Below are 20,840 nucleotides of genomic sequence, written 5' to 3' on the forward strand. Positions count from 1 at the left end.
GTGGCTCTCAGAGATAATAGACATAAAAAAGATCCCAATGATAAAGACAAGGACTACAGAGGAAAAGGAACAAGGTTCATCTCTAACCCCAAAAAAACATAAAGTCAAATTGACTAAAGAATACATTTCTCTTTAGTTCCTTCAAAGTTAGATAATGTATTATAAAAATAAATTTAGTAGTATTGTGTATTTTCCATTTTCACTTCTTAGTTTTATTATTTTTTGATTGTCCTACTGTTACAAAAATACCTCCAAATTGTGCACTTAACAGTTATACTAATAAACCAGATGAGCAATATGTGTTTAGTAATTCCTTGCTGCTACATGGCCTTTGATGACCCCACTAGGCATCCTATGACCTTCCTTCCATTGATTTTACTTCACTTGTTGATCCCTTGTCCCTGAGTTCATACCCCACCCCCACCCCCTTCCTTTCGCTCACCTCCCCTTCTCCCATATCCCCCTGGAACTATTTGTCCCATTCTTTTCATCTCCAAATTATTTGTCCCACCTATCTTAGCCAGACAGACATGCAGATATATCAGTAAGTGCAAAAAACAGGCAAAGTCATAGCTCAGAAACAACAAAGCCCACATGGAAGAAGCACACCAGCCTGAATGATCATTAGGTATCAATGGGATCAGGTATCAGACATCTAAGACCCAGAATAAAACCATACCCAAGGTGAATGCGGGCTAAGGGACATGGAGTGGAGACCCAATGCCCATCTGTAGACAGTTGGACATCCCCTCACAGAGGGGTCACAGAGAAGAGTTGAGCCAATCAGGATGCAGTATAGCACCGATGGGACACACAGCTTTCCTCTAGTTCTTTGGTGCTTCCTTCCTCCCACTATCATGACCTCAATTCTACCTTACACATGAAGAAGAAAAAATACTTGAAAAACACAAAAGGTCAATAAAAAGATGGCAAAGAATGCCAGGGTGTAAGTCAGAAAAAACTCTGGAGCATGCTCTTGAACATAGAGTAAGAAAGCAAATGGAAGACATGATAAAAATAAAAGAATGTGTGGATGTGCTTTATACAATTGATGTATATGTATGGACTGTGATAAGAGTTGTATGAGCCCATAATAAATTTTTTTTAAAAATTAAAAATAATAAAAGAGTTGAACAAAATATGTCAAAGGTCAGCTTGAGAAGACAAACGAAAGTATTATAATGAAATGTCCATAGATCTGAAGAGTTGGAAATCTAAAAGGGAAAATACACTCATAGCTTAAGGTGAAAGGAATGAAAGGGGGGAAATAAGCCTCAAGTTGGTATATTGAAAGGTTTTATGAGAAATGCATGAACGATGCATGAAGTATCAGAAAACAACAAAGAAAGAAAGAATACAGTCAGTGTGCCAAAAATAATTGCTTGACTTTCAACTATTTCAAGGGATACCATATTATCACATACTGACGATGCTGAAGGAAAACTTCCAAGATGCACTGAAGGAAAAAGAGAAACACAACCCTCAGGAATTGACAGACTATTTGTTGAAATATTTGGATGAGCTGCCTAAGCAGTGAAAGCCCTCATTTTTCCATGCCCCCAAATTTGGAAGATAGTTACCTGGCTGACCAACTGGAATAGATCCATATTTGTGTCCATTCAAAGAAATGTGACCTAATACAATACAAAAAATCATCAAACAGTATTACTGTGTTAGTCTGGGTAGACTAGAGAAACAAATCCATAGAAACTCACTTGTATATAAGACAGTTTTATATAATGGATACTGTACATTAAGAAGGCATCCCCACCCAGTCCAGGCCCATAAGTCCAATATTAGCCAATATTTCCACTTTTCACTACCGATCTATAAAGTCCTCCTCAGACTCACGAAACAAATGCAATGATGCTGAATGCAGGATGATCACAGGTCAGTGGGTAGAAAGTCGTTGGATCCAGTGGCGTTGTATGCATGTTAGCACTGGCAGGGGTTTCTACATGGCTTCTCTGGCTTCAGAAGTCTGCTTGCATCAGTGTAGGTCCATGTGGTTTCACCAGCTCCCAGGGTGTAGCTCCATGTGTCCTGTCAGGAAAGCATAATCTCAGGGAGTAAGGAGAGAGAAAAGGAGAGAGAGGAGAGAGAGAGAGAGAGAAAGGGAGAGAGAGAGAGAGAGAGAGAGAGAGAGAGAGAGAGAGAGAGAGAGAGAGAGAGAGAGAGAGAGAGAGAGAGAGAGAGAAACAGAGAGAGAAAGACATGTCTTCCGCCTTCAAGGAGGAAATACTGGATATCCCAGAATCCTCAGGAGAAGGCCATGCCCACACAGACACTCCACCTCTTCACTTGTAATCCCCTGAAATTGACACCAGATTATTTAACTACCACAATTACCAATGTCATAAGCAAGCAAAACTTTTATGAAGACGATTCAAAACATTTGCTGTAGCACATGGACAGGGGACTAGATTCAGACGAAGACATGAAAGAGGTAGATCATTGCTGACATCAGGTCGGTTTTAGCTGAATGCAGAGAATACAATAAAGATTTTATTTGTATTTTATTGACTATTCAAAGAAATTTGACTGTGTCGATTAAAACCAATTTTCAGTCGCATTGCAAAAAAATTGGAATTTAAGGACCCATAATTGTGATCCTGTGCAACATGTATCTGGACCACGAGGCAGACATGGGAAAAGAACAAGTGAATACTGCATGGTTTAAAATCAGAAAAGCAATATAGCTGGTTTGCATTCTGTTAACATACTTATTTAACTTGTATGCTGCACAAATCATCTAAAAAAATTGTCTTTTTGAAGACAAACAGCATGAGAATTGAAAGGAAGCTTATTCACAACCATGCTTGCTGAGAAAGGAAAACGCGAAGGACTTGCCCATGAAGATCAATAACTGAAGCCTTCAGTATGGATTGCAACTCAATGTAAAGAAAACAAAAATCCAAACAACTAGAGCAGCAGACGACATAAAAGAGAAAAGGTTAATATTTTACAAGATTTTATTACTATTTTTAATCCAGAAACAATGATCATTGAAGTAGCAATGAAGAAATCAATAGATGGTCAAATCTGCTGCCCAAAACCTTTTGAAAGTGCTACAAAATAAAGACTTCTTTGAGGACAAAGATGTTCCTGATTGAGTCAAACCATGGTATTTTTCATCATTCGTAGGCATGTTAAAGTTGGAGCATGAATAAGGACGAGGGTAAAATAATTGGTGCACTTGAATTATGGTGCCAGTAAAGAATTATGAAAGTACCATGTATTTCCAGTAGAAAAAAACAAATCTTTTGTGGAATAAATCAGACAGAATGTTCCCCACAAGCAAATATGGGGAGACTTTTTCAAACTTACATTGGACATGTTATCGAGAGAGACCTGTCCTAGAAAGGGATATCAAACGTGGAAAATTATAGAGTGAACAGGAATGAGAAGCACCCTCAGGTAAAAGGACTGGCATAGTGGCTGACCATGGATTTGAACATTGCAATTGTGAGGATGGTACAGGACTGGACCGTTGTTTGTTTTGTTGGACATGAGTCATCGTGAGTCAGAAGTAACTCATCGGCATCTAATAGCGGCAGTATGTCTGACAATGACTAGAACATGTGACAGCACCTGCCGCTTGAGTTTTGAATTGAGACTTTATCTTCTTTTCAGCCTTTTGTATTTTCTTACTTTTTTCTTTCTTTTTCTTTCTTTCTGATATTCTTTCTTTTATCTGAGCTTATTGCATAGAATTGTTATTTAAAAAAATAAAATGCTAATGATAAAGTGGAGTCACAAAAAATAGCTTTCCTTAATGAACATGTATAATCCAGGTGTTGTTGTTGGTTGTGTGAATGAAACACTACCCGATCCCGCACCATTCTCACAATTGCAATCTTGCAGCCCATTGTTGCGGCCACTGTGTCAGTCCATCTTGTTTAGATTCTTCCTCTTCTTACTGGGCCCTCTACCGTACCAAGCATGATGTCCTTTTCCAGGGAGTATTTTCTTCTGATATAAAGTGAAAATTTTTGAGACCAAGTCTACCCATCCTCAACCCTGAGCAGTATTCTGGCTGTACTTCTTCCAAGGCAGGTTTGCTTGCTCTTTTGACAGTCCATGGTACTTTCGATATCCTTATCAGAACCATACTTCAAATGCATTTACTCTTTTTTAATTTTCCTTATCCAATGAACAGTTTTCACCTGTATAATAGACCATTGAAAATGACAGGGGTTGGGGCAGGCAAACCTCAAGGGACATCCTTGGTCTTCAACATTTTAAAGTCTTATGCAGTATATTTGTCGAAGAAATATGTCTATTGATTTCATCAATAGTTTAAATGATTGGTGTATAAACACTAATATGCATAGATATAATCCTATCAGTGACAACATTGTACTTCAAGACAGATATTGAAATATTGTTCTTGATAATAAATTGGTTATCATTCCTCTTGAATTTTTCACCCATGGTTTATAAGCATATGATCGTCTGACACAAAATGATCCATACCAGTCCATTTCAGTTTACTAATCCCCAGCACATGCGGATTTATTTGATTTTCCCCTAGTATTCTCTATTAACTGCACAATTTTTGCATACATACAAAGTGAATTGTATGTCTTGATCACCTTGTGGACAGAAGCACCATGGTCAGGTTCCAAGTGGACGTCTAGTTTTCCTAGATTCACATTTTATACGGCCCACATTCTGATGTTTAATAGATGGTTCCAGCAGTTTCTTCTTATTTTGAGTCATCCCTTATCAGCAAATGAAGTTCCCAGATGCTTTAGCTCATGTACATCATTGTGCTTGACTCTATTTTGAGAGGGCAGCTCTTCCTTAATTGTATTTTGTGACTTTGAACCCGAGTAACCCCTTCCAGCACCATTTTTTTCTAATATGTCCCTGCTATTCATAAGGTCTCCCCTCCAGTGGCTCATCCTTTGGAAGTGAACAGCCTGTTTCTTCTTCAGCGTTTCATCGGAGTCTGGAAGCTCCACGGAATCCTGCTCCACTTGAACGACTACTGGCACTTGAAACACCACTCCATAGCTTCCGGCACCACAGCAGCAGACAAGCCACCGTGGCCTGGCAAGCTGAGAGCCAAGTGCTGAAATAGACACAGTTCGTGGCAATAGTTATATTATTCTTGCTAGATGCAGTCATGTCCTCTCATTCACAGCAAACTTATCTTTAATAGAAAAAAACGATGCCATGTTTTGGGTCATCTTTAATATCATTACTCTATTTGGGCCCATTGCTGCAGCCGCTGTCTATGTATCGCATGGTGAGTTTTCCTGTTATTTGTTGCCTATCTTCTACTTCACTAAGCATAATTTCCGCATCTAGCCGCTAGCCCCTCCTGACAAGGTGTCCAAATAAGAGATACATGTTCCGCCATCTGCACTTATGAGGGACATTTTGATTAATTTGCTTGTTTTTCAGGTTTTTCTCTGAGTAAGTGGTATATTCAATAGTCTTTACCAATATTACAGTTGGAATGTTTCAATTATTATTTGGTCTTTCTTTTTCATTTTCCAGTGCACATATGCATATAAGGTGATTGAAAATATAATAATTATTGTGAGGTGCACCTCAATCATTATTTTTTTAATATATTAAATATGTCCTTTGTAGAAGATCTTTACAATGTTTCTAGATTACTAATTCCATGTGTTTTTTTTTCATTTTGGTCCCAGAGAGTTTGAGATTCTTGACCATATTTATTTCTTGACTATTTATTCTGAGGTTATTTAAGGTCCTACTTTGATGTCTCAGTTATCTCTCAATTCAAGTATTAACATTATTGATGATTATAGTCTTTTTCATGTTTCTAATTTTTAGTAAGTTTTTACATAAATATTATTTTATAAGATAAATGTTTTAGGGAGAAATTTTGTATTTATCTTCCAATATCAGATGGTATTTAATGCTAAGTTAAGCTAATCATTGTAATAAAAGTCTATTGTATTTATATTTCTATATATACAATATGCTTCTCTCTCTCTCTCTCTCTCTCTCTCTCTCTCTCTCTCTCTCTTTCACACACACACACACATACATACTCCTAAGAAAGCCTTCAGGAAATTCTATTTTCTGAGTACTGAGAAACTAAATGATTTATGATTCCCTTTTTTTTTTAGGAGTCTATTTTTCCTTTGGGCATCTACTATAAAGGAAAATATTTTTAAGATGATTTTTTTAGTAAAGTCTATGATTACTGACAAACTATGAGAAAATTTAAAGTCATTTTTAAAACGGCTAAGCTCACCTATTTTATATGAAATTACAGTGAAAATGAGTCCATTTGACTATTTGAAAGAGAATTTCCACTAAATATTGTATAATGCTTTAGAGAAATAGAAATATTCTTGTGCTCTATTTCATCTTCTAGAGAATATTCTCTGTGGTACAATCGATTTCTCAACATCCTTTCTTTTTAGAAGAATATGTCAGCCCTCAAGTGTCCAGTAGTTCTTTTTATCTAATGTGGCCTCTTTATAACCCACAAGCATGTCTAGGTTATCGAATCTGCTTTAAAATCCTGCCATTCATCTGTTCAATTTAATGCTTGCTCAGGAGGGAGTTACTGTATTGACTAAGGGCTATGACACACTGCAGCTTGGAAAATGAGAAAAGAAAGAAAGACAGTCCCAAGCTAACGATACTATTAACTCTGGCTAAGACCATGATACATCAATAGAGCGTTAGCTCTCATCATGCTTTATACAGTTAATCAACTACAGATAAAGAATAAGCAGAGATATTTATTTAGAAAGGGACACTGCTTAGTTCTTTTTCCGTATTTGACATTCAATTCTCTTTTGTAAGTGATGTGATTTGTTTTTATCTGAACAGACAGTTTTTCTCTTAAAAAAGGAAGGACAGGAACTGATCAGAACAGATAGTTTTTGCCTGTACAATGCTGAAAGCATCTTTAGAAAACAGAAAATAAATAGATCTGGGTCATTTTCCTGGTAGATAATATCTTGTTGTTACATATACTAATTGAAATGTGGTCCCATTTTAATTTCTATGTAATGCATTCATTAACTACTCATTACTACCTAAGTATCAAGGTATGGTAAAGCTTATTCTTAATTTATTTTTAGTAACTTAGTACACTACTACTTCTCTTCACTAATTTAAATTCTTAAAAACAAGAATTGCCCCATCTCAGGGTTGAGAGAATAAAGAAGGCAAAAGGAGCTTGAAATGTGGTTTGGGGAGGAGGGGGGTGTTGGTTTTTTTTTTTTTTTTTTGAAATGTGTTCTAAACTAGAAAGGAATATATGAATTTTGGCTTTTGCTTCAAAGAAAACCTCAGATAAAGATAACTTTTACTTCTTCTTGGGAAGACTATCAGAGATAAGCCATTTTGTTCCAAATTCTATTACCGTGGGGATATGAAGGAATAATGTGCAGGTTAGCAGATTCTTGTGATGAACAAAAGAAAACAAAGGCATATATGACTTGTTTACCAAGTTTAAAGTGCATTCTCAACTACTGTTTCTAGAACATACATAGTTACTTTGAGCTTACGTGAATCATTACACATTCCTTCCCACAGCAATCTACTAGGGGAAAGTAGAGCTGCCTCATAGGGTTTCTCAGGTGGAAATCTTTATGGAGACAGGCTACCTTATCTTATGACTTCACACTGGTAACCTTCTGGCTAGCAGTCAAGTGCTAACCACTGTGCAGTCTGGGTTCCCTAAAGTGAGTTGTTACCGTACTAAAATAGCCTGAGAAGATGATGTTCCCGATTCCCAGAAAGTGTCACTGGACAAAACATTCCTAATTTTAAATGTTTAGTCATTTTTGCCCTATAGATGACAATTTATACCTCAATTCACAAAAATGAACAAAAGTGAGTAAATGTGGAATTGACAGAATTAGGATAACGATCCCTCTGTTCTGTGTCAAATGAACATAAAGTATAAGGATAATATAGGAAACAGACTGATATATTGTTTATTTTTATTAGTATCTATTGAGATGGTATAAAAATGTATCACCTGTTCAGACACACTGAAAAGGCAAACATACACATTTTAATACAGATATAGAGCCAAGCTTACAGCTAACAAAGGGAATGTACCAGTAAAAGAAAAAAAAAAACTAATTTAAAATCAGGAAAAATTCAACAGATGAAGTCAAATGTCTCAAGGGAAGCAAAGGTACATATAACAGTTTGCGATTAATATCTAGAAGATGCATATTCAAACTCATGGGAAAAGAACTTGCTTCCTAATACTTGAGATGTTGTAACTAAGCTACACTGCACATCAAGCACGGAGTCCCTGGGGACTAGAGAAAAGAATTACAACCAAACACTAAAACCTGTTTACACTAGTCCAGGGAAGTTACCAGCGTGTTTGTGGTCTGGTCTCAAACTGGAGAAAAGGATAAAAGAATCTCCAAGAGCATTGAAACTCCTCCCAGCACATGTAATTTGAAGTCTGAATTTCTGATAACACATAAATGGGAGACCTAACTGTGATGAATTTTAAAGTTTTAGATATATTTTTTCTATTAGTTCAGTCAATTATGCCAGCAAATTTTGTTATACTGTACATTGTATAGTATAACAATGTTTTAATGAAAACACTAATACTACAACATAGTGAATTCATTTTATACATACAAGAATATTTATTTGAACTCTTAACTATCTTTTATTTATTTATTTCTCTAATTATACTTGATTGATATCCTAGGATAATTGTGGTAGTCTTATGGTATATACTTATATCTACAATAATTTCTCTTACTGTGTTTTGCAAGACTCTCTACTATATAATACATATTTCATTTCAAATTTTATCATATCCAATTTAAAACAATAAATTTCTTTTAGGAGATGCATTAAAGTGCACATTTTCTAGAAAATCAAGTTTTGCAAATTAATTTTTTGCTATCTGAGAAGATGGAATTATTTTTCTTTCTTTATGATATTACCTTTGTCTTGCAAACATTGATATTTATAATTCTTTTATTAAAAAGATATCACAATATCTATAAACCTATAATTTGATGATTGTATATTTTTTCCATTTTTAGTACTCAGTGCTTTTCTGTTTTTTGTATTGGAATGTTTTTCTATGTTTATTATGATTACATCTCACCAAATAGAATTATTAATTCTAGTAAAGATATGCTATATCTGTTAGACGATCTCAGTTCATGATGAGAACAGGAAATAATTTTATTCATTCTTATGTAACAACGTTCAGGAAATATTTTTCTCAGCATGCCTTTTATTCTCTGGGAAAATATGAAATAATTAAGTTGACATGAAGGAACATTTTATGGATCAACACACTTGTAAATCAAGCTCTCAATTACAAGGAAAGCTACTAGGAAGACTTGCTATATTTTTTTTCACAAAAGATGTGGTGAAACTCATATGAAAGTGTTCACTACGAACTAAGCAATGGCTGCTCTTGGGTGCCTTCCTGTGAGGTTGGCCGCTGTGCACAACAGAATGAAACATTGCCACGTCCTGCACCATCCTCCTAATTGTTATTATGTGTGAGCCCATTGTTGCAGCCCCGATGTCAATTCATTTGTCAAGGACTTTCTCTGTTTCTCTGTGCCTTTACTTTAAAAACTGAAGTCCCTCTCCAGGAATTGGTCACTCTGACAACAAAGAATGTGGGGTAAAATTTCACCATCTTTGCATCTAAAGAGCATTCTGGTTGTGCTTATTCCAAAACAGACTTGTTGAGTCTTTAGTCAGTCAATGATACTTTCACTGTAAGTGGCCGGCACCATCATTCGAATGCATTGATTCTTCTTCAGTCTTCCTTGTTTGATGTCCAACGTTCACATGCAGTTGAGACCATTACTAATGCTATGGATTGAGCCAGCTGCACTCCTCAAAATGGAATTCTTGCTTTTCAAAGAGGTTTTGTGCATCAGATTTACCAATGCAATGTATCGTTTGATCTCTTGACTGCTGTTTCCATGAACATTGATTGTGGATCTAATCAAGATGAAATCTTTGGCAACATCGGTCTTTTCTCCATTTATCATTATGTTGCCTAATGACCCAGTCATAATAGAGTTTTTTTTTTTTAATTGAGTTGGATCCATCCTAAAGGATGCCATCCTTGATCTCCAGGGTCAAGTGCTTCAAGTCCCACTTACTTTCCCAAAACTGTTGATTCAATAAGCTGAGAAGCACTTGAAGAACTCACGTGTCTAGACCAGAAATACGAAAGACAACTGATTGGCAAATTGACAGGAAGATGTCTATATTTGTACCCATTCCAAAGAAAGGACATCCAACAGAATGTTCAAATTATAGAACAATATAATTAATGTCACATGAAAGTAAAATGTTCCTGATGATCATCCAGTACCAATTGCAGTAGTATATTGGACAGGGTGATGACCAAAATTCAGGAAATATTCAGAAAAAGATGTAAAACAAGCAATATCATTGTTGATGTCAGACACATCTTGACTCAAAGCAGAAAACACAAGAAAAATATTTACTTGTGTTTTATTGACTATTCCAAGACATTTAACTGAGGGGATCATAACAAACTATGGATGGTTATGAGAAAAATAGGAATTCCAGAACACTCCATTGTGCTCCTATGGATACTGTATATTGATCAAAAGGTGGTTTTATAAACAGAGAAGGGAACGTTGCATATTAGGTTTAAATTTAGGAAAGGTGTGTGTCAGGGTTGTATTCTTTCTGCATACTTATTCCATCTGTATGTGGAGCAAATATTCAGAGAATATAGATTATATGAAGAAAAACCTAGCATCAGTCATTGGAACAAGGCTTATCAACAACCTGCCACATGCACGTGACACAACCTTGCTTGCTGAAAATGAGGGGGACTTGAAGTACCTGCTGATGAAGAACAAGTATGTCAGCCGTCAGCAGGGATTACAAATTAGTACCATTAAACTTGTGCTTACTTTGCTTATTTTGTAGTCTACATCTGGCGATGTGCATTGCAAAAATATGGGGATTTACAAGGCTTTCTATGAAAGGGAAGGATTAGAAAGGGAGATATGACTGTAAAGGTTACTCATATCACACACTTTTATAGTCGTAAGCTTGAGAAGCTCAGCTAAAAAGTGTTTGTAAATAGAAAATTGGCCTAATGATTGAGCAACATTTTGAGTTAAATGTGAATTGAACAATATGAAACTGCTGAAGGTCATGCTGTGATAAGAGGTAATTAAGTCTTTTTATTTCACATATTATATAGTTAAAATTATGGACATATCGAATTATTTAATTTTTAGGCAAGGACTACCAGGTTTTCAAAGATATGTGATGAACATGGATTTAAATAATAATATTAATAATAATTGGGTAAATAGTTCTCTAAGTTGTGCCACATCCTTAAATTCAGGAATAATTATTAATAAATGATTAATAAAAGTAGGATATAAAAATTGTGTCTACTATAAAAAGAAAAAGATATAGCTAAAAGATTTAGTGTTCAAATTCAACAATGTGCTAGACTACTTGCCCTCACTTGTCCATCAGTTTCTCACACTGTGGTGGCTTATTTTGTGTTGTTTTTCTTTCTTTGTTTCTGAATTAAATTAATTTTATCATGAAACATTTAGACACATTTTGCTAAATATTAAGTAAGTGTTATATTTACAGCGAAATATTTTTTTAGTCTTCACTGTTACTTCCGGAGTCACTCAACTGCAAATGATTTCTTACAGTGGTCACCATAACTTCACTACCATCATGAAATCTCTTCAGACTTGCATTTCGATCAGGAGCCCTGCACTGTGGCCTGGCAAACATTGGATTATGTCCTGAGTTATAATTCACTAGAACTATGAAGAACGTGATGAACCATCATCGCTGCTCATCTGGTCCATTGTCCTGGCTTCTGCCTTCAGTGTTCTTTCAATAGCATCCATTGAAAATGTTCAGCATATCTTGCCTTTAGGTAGAGAATGTTTGACAAAGTTTGGAGTCCTAAGGGAATTCTGTATTTGCTGTTGTTCTATACAGCATTGAATTTTACTACTTCCTTTAACTTTTTGGTTTTTGTTTGTTTTTTCCACGGTGATGTTACTGCTAAGTTTGTCTAGTCAACATTCTCCAGTATTACTGTTAAATATTCAATGTGCTTTCTTTTAAGTAAGGTTTCTTTAAAACTTTGTAAACTGTTACTGCTGGAGTAGAGCCTTCTTTGTATGTTAGGGTTATTTTCGCCTGCTCACCTTTACCAAATTCAAAGTCTCCTTCATGAGAAGTGTCAATAGATGCAGGTTTAAGTCTTACCTGTTCAGAGTTGGCTCTTGTTCCTTGCCTCCCGGGAGTACATTCAGGGGAACTGGGCCCCTCATTCTTCAGAAAATTAATGGGGCCGACTGTGGGAACAAATCTCAGGGGGAGTTGTTGTGCCACTCCATCCCCATCCTGGATGGTTCCCACTTTTTCACCTGTATCTTTCCCATTCACAGCACACAGTGTGGGAGGCAAAATACAGCTGCTTATAGAAGCTCTTGCCCAAATTCTACGGTGGCTTGTTTTTGCGTGATGTTAGAAATCAGAACCTATACGATAACATGTGCATAAGAACAAAAGTTTATTGGCAATCCCATGCACTCATTTCACAATTACATACATTTTCAGCCTGTCACATTCCCTTATTTAAATCTTTTCAGGATCCTAATAAAAAAGTGTTATTGTTAGGGGACGTCTAGCTAGCTCTAGGTCAGTTACCCTATGTATAAAACCCTCTCTATATAAAACACTGTAGCCTTATAATCATTGCTATGCTCCAGTTTATTGTGGTAGCTACTATGTTAATCCATCACCTCAAGGGGTTTCCTTCTTTTCATACATCCTGCTCTTTAATAAACATTATGTCTTTTCCAAGTATCTTATTCATCCTGATAAGCTGTGCAAAGTACATGAAACTAAGTCCTGACATACTTGCTCCTAAGATACTTTCTAAGTGCACTGCTAAAGAGCCTGTTCCTTATTCCCGCAGTCCATGCCACATTGAATAATCAATACAAATATATTCACGCAAATGAATTTTAGCACTTATATGAGGTAATTGAAAATAACATGGCTTCAGACAGTAGCTCATTAGTACTCAATTAAAAAAATTTAGACACCTTTTTTAACATATTAAAGAAGTTTTTTATAGCAGATTTACCCAGTGCAATGGATCATTGATTTCCTAACTACTTCCATAGGCATTAACTATGAATCCAATTAACATGAAAGTCATTGACTTCATTTTTTGTCTATTTATCATGATCTTTTTTATTGATCAGTTAGTTGGTAGAATTTTTCCTTTCTTAATACTGAGATGGAAACTATACTGAAGATTGTAGTCTTTACTCATCATCAATAAACCAATTAATTCCTTTTCACATTTAGAAAGCAAAGTAGTGGCATCTGCATATCATAGGTTGTTAATGAGTCTTTCATCAATCTTAAAGTTCTAGTCTTCCTAATTTAGCTTAAATTATCATATTATTTGCTCAGCATACAGATTGAATAAGTATGGTGAAAGAATACAACCCTGACACATGCCTTTCAGATGTATGATACCCAGTATTTTATTTTGTTCTGCTGGACCACCTACTTCTCGGCTTATATACAAGTTACACATGAGCACAATTAAGTGTTCTGGAATTCCCTTTCTTCACAATGTTAGTTATAATTTGCTATGATCCACACAGCCACATGTCTTTACATAGTGAATAAAACAGAGCAAACTTTTTTTTTCTGGTGTTATCTGCTTTCAACCTGCTTTCAGCAATGTTAGCCCTGATTACCTGCCTCTTCTAAATGAGGCTGGAAATCGGTGATGGACTGCTGCAGGAGTTGATCTCAATGCATGTGGAATGCACTTCAAAACATAGTTTTGAAAATACTACCTGTATGGTGGCATTTCAAAAGTATCTTAGCTATCGACTGCTTCTATAATGGAGAAATACCACCAGCAGATGGTTTTAACAGGTAGAAACGTATTCCATCACATTTAAGTATTTAAGTTTAAAGTCAGGGTACTAGTTCACGGGGAAGGCTCCTTTCTCTTTGGGCTCTGAGACAGTCCTGTCTTCTTTCAATATCTTTTGGTCTGGATTCTTTGAAGTCGCCTTTGGAGTATTCTTTGAAGATCCCCATGTGTCTCGATTTTCTCTCTAGTCTGCAAGATTTTCATCTCTGGGACCAGCGGTCCAACGGATGAATCCCACTTCCAGCTCCACTTTTTTTATAGTAACAAAGTCTCCTCCCCTCTTCCCATTTTCCTTTCCTTTTATCTCTTACAAGATCAAAAATGATTCAGCTCACATCTGAAGGAAACTCCCTTTATATAATATCAAGACAAAAGCTGATTAAGGATGCTACTTCTCACCCCTGACACCCCTATAGCTATTTGAATGATCATGTCTTATCATAGCATCAGTAGTGATACTATTATCACTTAACTGTTAAATCATATCAGTAAATAGTTGCCAAAACACTGAGATCATAATCCAGCCATAGTGATACATATTTTGGAGGGAAACAATTCAATCCATGTTATTCCATCCTTTGTCTAGCTATTAGGTCGCTTGATTAGGGACCAAGGGAGTTGTCTCCCCAATGTCTGCATATGACCATAACAGAGGGGATGTTTGAAGATCAAGCACACTAACTGGACACTTATGGGGAAATCCGGAACTGGGCATGCACAGAGTAGGACCCCTTAATTCAGGTGAAACCAAACTTAGCCATAACCTAGGCCCATAACATCACACAGGTGTGCTTAAACGCAGCCTATAAGATCAGCCAATACCCTCAAACACGTCTCCCCCAGCCAGGGGGCTTGAGAGAACAAGAGCCAGGTGCGCAGCCTGGCACACTATCTTGCCTGGCCTCCAGCCTCTTTGTTTCTTTTTTTAAACACTGCTCTTTCTCAGGTGCATGCTGCAAGCAGAGGACCTCCTTATGTCTGGGTCATGCATGCCATGCTTACATGCCACTCAGGGTCCTCCCAGCACGTCCAGGGCCTGCTCAGGCCGCAAGCCCTCGTGGCCTCGAGGGACCCCCAGCTCCACACCTGTGGTTTTGTGCCTTTCATTTAGATTTTCTTGCCCAGTGTGGTTCCCTATGACCCAGCACGCTTCCCAGAAATAGTGTGTATCCTTTCATGACTAATACCTGAAACTTTCCCTTTCCTCCATAAGAACTCACTTGGATTACAGAGGTGCTTCTGCTGCATGAGTTCTTTCCATTCTCTGAAGCAAAGAACCGAGGTGACTCCGATCCAGAAACCTAACACATCCGCCCCCAAATTTACCACCTTTATACATGAGAAGCACTTCATCATTTTAAGTTCACTCCACGGTCCAACATCTATCCAGGTACAAATTTCCTCTCTACCTGTGAATGTAGAATACAAAGTGTTGCCTTCCGAAAGACAATGTTGAGAAATAAAGGGGAAGATGGGATAATGGGAACCAAGACATAAAGCTTAAAAAAAAAAACACACACAGAATCAGCCAAACCATTTACATTAGCCTTTAAGTCTTGAAAATAATCCTCCGTGACCTTGGCCACCACCTCTGAACTCACAGTGGAGCCCTCTGAGTGTTTGGCTTTGGCTCTGCCTCTAGACCAGCTGAGATGGTAAAGGGACTCCTTCCAATGTAGGATGCCCCTTTGTCCTCAGCCAACGGAGTAGCACTTCTGTCCCCCCTCCCCCGCCACTGGTAGACTAAATCCTTCTGCCCTTTGGCCACGTCAATTCACCCATTCAAGTTTGAAGTCGAGTGGATACGGTTCTGTATTCTGACACTCATGAATATCATCTCTAAAATGCACCTTCTGGGAAACAGGCTGGTAGAAAGATCTAGCTTTTACAACTCAGAAAGCTGTGGCCCAAGCCTGTGAACCCCTCAAGGGTTGCCTTCTATTGTGAGAAGCCAAAGGTCATGGACCTACCCCTTGAGATTGAGGCAGTTTCCTGTGTCCCTTTATATCTTTCAGCTTCTGTTTCCTAGCAAGGTGGCCTCTTGGCCATTGGGCTTCATCTCCATCACCTCTTGGACTGCCCCAGCATCTGTCCTGATTGTGCAAGTAGTATAAAGTTTGTGTGGCCTTCCAATAATTGCTCCGTGTCACAACAGTGCTCCAGGAAGCCTCCTGCCTGAACACATTCACCTCTCGCTCTGTGGGCCAGCTCTCACGTCTGCTTTCACAGGGGTCTTGGTTTTGCTATATTTGCTTTTATGCTGCCTTTTCTCTCAGTTTATGTTTTCTTCTTTGTTAACAAAGTTCATTAATTTCTTCTGAGTCCCCAAGAGAATTGCCTTTGACATCCATAATTCCACCAATATTCTCTTCAAAGCAATCTAAGTTTTTACTATTGGAAACTTTAACACTCTTCTAGTCTCTACCCAATCCCAAAACCACTATCTCATTTTCTGAATAATCCTCAGGAGAAGGCCATAATCCACAGAGGCTGATTGGCTATGACCTGATGGACAGGCTAGACTCCACCCCTTCGCTCAAGTTGACGGGAGATTATGCAACTGCCACACTTACTAAATATTGTTTCTTGTTATAATTTTTAGGTGCCGTCAAGTCGTGTCCAACTCATAGCTACCCTATGTACAAAAGAAACAGCACTGTGCAGCCAACCTCACAATTGTTATGCTTAGCCTTCTGTGTTGATCCTTCTTGGTGAAAGTCCTCTTTGTCTCTGATTGTCTACCTCACCAAGCAGTATGCCCTTTCCCAAGGACTAGTTTCTCTGGATAACATGACTACAATACATGAAACAAAGTCTTCCCATCTCCCCTTCTAAGGAGAATTCTGGTTGTACTTGTACATTTGTTTGTTCGTAGCAGCTTCCAATCACTGTGACAATGACGAGTGCTGCAAACATTCCCAAAAGTTGTGGCAATAAAACTCCTCACTGGGAATCTCAGAGACAATCATAATTTTAGTAATAGTTAAGCTACTCAATTCCTAATATTTGTTAAAGATAATAATATATTAGTAATAATATATTGTGTGTAATTAATAATTAGGAAATGATGCTCAACTTGTGTATTATATATATATATATATATATTTGATCTACAATAAGAATAAACCATTTAAAATCATTTTAGGGATCCACATGAAGATTAATACAATACATTCCCAATTAGAATGATCACTGATGCTTTGAGAAAAGTAAAAAAATAAAGGGCGGGGAGACTAATTCATTCAGAACACATCCTAGCTCATAATCTGAATCTGTTTTGCTACTATTTATATAATTACTTATTTATAAAAACATATACAATGGTCATTTTAATTAATTACTTGCAAAGGTCAAAGTCAATTTCATTGAGTATGGATTATAGTTGTCTATTAAAGAAACAAAAATATACCCAACTGGACTATTCCGTTTCATTCTGATAAGAACATATTAAAATTGTTAAGCACTTTATTTTACTTGAATCCACATTCTGTGCCCATGAACACTAGTCATAACTAAAAGTATTGCACTGGGAAAAATTGATGTAGACATCCTCTTTAAAATCGTAAAGAAGCCAAATATGTGACCTTCAGGACTAAGGTACTTAAGGACTTAAGCATGATATTTGTAACCACCTCATTTGGAATATTTTAAGAAAATACTGGGCCTGTTTTCTGAGCTCATTATATTCTATGATATGTGTCATTTTGGGAGATGCTAGTAAGTCATTTAATTTTAAAAGACACAAATTATTGTTTTTAAAAAATACAAAACTAAGCAAGAATATGCCTCAAATAATGCATTCCTTACACAAAAGAGATCATGTTTTCATTAAAAATAATGTTTAAAAAATTTGATGCCATGATTTCATCATTGCAAATATTTTCATGGTGTGTGTGTGTGTGTGTGTGTGTGTGTGTGTGTACACACAAAAGAGCCTTCCTTGGTGAACCACTGGAACTGTTAAATGAAAGTTCGGTGGTTCAAACCCACCAGTCCTGCAGAAGAAAGAAGAGACTCTCTGCTTCCAACATTGCTGCTACCTGCTGAGTGAGTTCCAGTTCAGAGAGGCCTTATTCACCAGAGAGCATTAGACTAGCCAGTGCTGCGCCGTCCTCACAATTGTTATGTTTGAACCCATTGTTACAGACACTGTGCCACTAATTATATTTTTTGCTGTCCCTCTACCAAGCATGGTGTACAGGGACTAGTGTCTCCTGTCCAAAGTACTTGAGATGTTGTCTTGCCACTACGGAGCATTCTGGATGTACTTCTACCAAGATAGATTTCTTTGTTCTTTTGCAGCCCATGGTATTTTAATATTCTTCACCAACACCACAGTAAAAATGCATCAATTCTTCTCAAGTCTTTCATATTCATTTTCTAACTATGATGTGCATATGAGGCAATTGAAAATGCCATGAATTGGGTCAGGCACATCTTAGTCCTCAACGTGACATCCTTGCTCTTCAACTCTCTAATGAGACTGCGTGTGGCAGACTTATCAAAGCAATGCATCATTTAATTTCTTGAATGCCGAATCCATGAACAACAATTGTGGATCCAAGCAAGATAAAAATCCTCAAGTCACCTTTGAGCTTTCATGGACTTCTTGGAATTGTATTTGCATCAACCTGAACTTGTATATAAGTAATTGATGTTCTTTTCCAGAGTTAGCCCTTGGTTTTGTTTGGCTACATTTCCATTTCCCCCCCACCACAGATAAAGATATTTAATTCTTCTGTATTTCATCTGGTGAGATCTATGTGTTCAGTGACTGTATGTATTGTTGGGGGAAAAAAATTCTTGTAATTGAGAAGGCATTTGGTCTTGGGAAAGTCGATCATGTGATCTCTAGTTTCATCTCTATCATCAAGATCATATTGTCCAACCATAATGATGGAAAATCCTAGGAAGCAGTTCTCTTTTTGATGGGCCTTCAAATATGCAGAGAACCCTAATAGGGAATTTTAACCATTGGAATAGAAACCCAATACACTGCCCCACCTCGTGTACTTCCTATTCCCAGAACGCACAGACCCTGGAACCCCTGTCCTCAGGGCCTCCGTCTGAAATGGGGTTACCCCAGCCAGGGTTACCCACTATAGAGGAGCAGACCACTGCAAAGAGGGCTCCCGCGCCAGTGCACCCAGCCACTGCAGCCCAATCAGTGTGCATAGTGCACACTCAAAGGCCACTGGAAGACTGAATGCCCCGAAAAGCAAGAGAAAACACAAAACAAAGGGAACCTCCTTTTGTGAACCGTGTGAAGGACGGTACGAACTGAGGACAACCTACTAACTACAGTCTCGGCACCCGCGAGCCCACGGTTGGAGTCAAAGTCGGGGACCAGATTGTAAAGTTCCTAGTTGATTCCAGGGCTGACTCTCAGTGATTAACCCCCTGGCAGCCCCTCCCTGCAAGGACAGTGTCACTCTTATCGGGGCCAATGGACCTACAACCTTCAGAGCTGAGAAAGTTGGGTACATGAGCTGCACCCTGAAGCCAACAATGGGAAGATTTCGTCAGGTAACTGGGCTCAAATAGCCCAAGGTCCTGCCTTTCGCTCTTCTCCTGGTTTGGAGCACCCCAGGACCCAGTGGATACTCTCCTCATCGTTTGGGAGATCCCCCCCCCACACACACACACCTAGTAAGACAATTCAGGGGCGAATCCACTGCCCTAGGGATGCAAAACCTCCGTGAGGAGCCCCAAGCCTTAGAAGCTGCCCTCAAAAACACCCACCATGCTGTGCTAGACAGGAGGTAAGCTTCTTGGGAAACTCAGTCCACCCTTGGCAGCCCAGTGACTCGGGGTGGGTCAAAAACTGGAAACAAGAACGCTTAAAGCCGTCTTGAGCTGGGTCCTACACCGTAATATTGGTAACTTCAAGTGCTGTTAAGTTACAGGGAACGCCGGATGCACCCCGGTAAAAGAGGCTCACATCCCAGCCACTTGAAAGTAGACTGCCTGCCAGACTCCTTCCAACCCACTCACCTTAACTGTGAGACTAGCACCACCTGCTGCGATCGACTACAGCCTTGCTCTCGTCACGGTACCAAAAGCTGTCGATTCAAGGCACAGCAGACGTCTGAGGATCTGCAGACCGAGCCCCTCTGCAGCCCACCTCTCAGATTTGCCTTAGGGAACCATAAACGCCCTTGAAGATGGTCCATCGCTACAGCGGGTGCTCCTCGGAGCATTTCGCATTTTTCGTTTAGCCCTGTTTGGATCTCTAATCTGTCTATAGCGCCCACAGCTCTACATTTGGAACTTAATGTTACCATCTCAAGGGACTCTGTTGTCTCCGAGTTCAATGCCTGCCTACTACTCACCTGTGGACACTGGACTGCGCAGCAGCATCTGACTGTCCCCACTATCTAAGTGGGCCCACACACCGCCCCCCCCAACGGGGACTGGGACTGGGTGAGTCTTGGAAGACAGAGAACTGAGATGCAGAAAGGGACCTGGGTGTTGGGGCATCCCCAAGCCCTCCTTGGGTAGACGTCTTCTGGAGCAGCGCTTGGCAGAGTTGGATATCTGATACTGGCTGTCAGGGAATCAGAAACAGATCCATGTGGTTAGAGGACAACAGCCTCCCGATTGTAAACCCCAATAGCAAAGCAACCATCCCCCCAACCCATGACCCCTTCCCTAGGCTAGACCAACCAAGAGGGGGACCAGAGAGTGGTGCCCATGAATAGCAAGAAGATAGCCATCAAAAGAGGGGAAGGGAAGTGTATGGAAAACCCTAGTAGGGCATTTTAACCCTTGGAAAAGAAACCCTGCTTCACCCCCTGTACTTCCTCATTCTGGAACCCACCTACCTCCACCTGCCTGTCCCCCTGCACTAGCAAACCGCACCTGCACAAAAAAAGCCCAGCCTAGTTGGCTGCTA

General features: G+C 38.5%; 1 pseudogene; it reads right to left on the reverse strand.

The window, feature by feature from the left end:
- Positions 1-11,622: 11,622 nt before the first annotated feature.
- Positions 11,623-20,145, reverse strand: LOC142440565 (ELL-associated factor 2 pseudogene; annotated as a pseudogene).
- Positions 20,146-20,840: the final 695 nt, after the last annotated feature.

This window comes from Tenrec ecaudatus, chromosome 2 (assembly GCF_050624435.1).
Source record: "Tenrec ecaudatus isolate mTenEca1 chromosome 2, mTenEca1.hap1, whole genome shotgun sequence".
In the NCBI taxonomy this organism is placed as follows: Eukaryota; Metazoa; Chordata; class Mammalia; order Afrosoricida; family Tenrecidae; genus Tenrec; species Tenrec ecaudatus.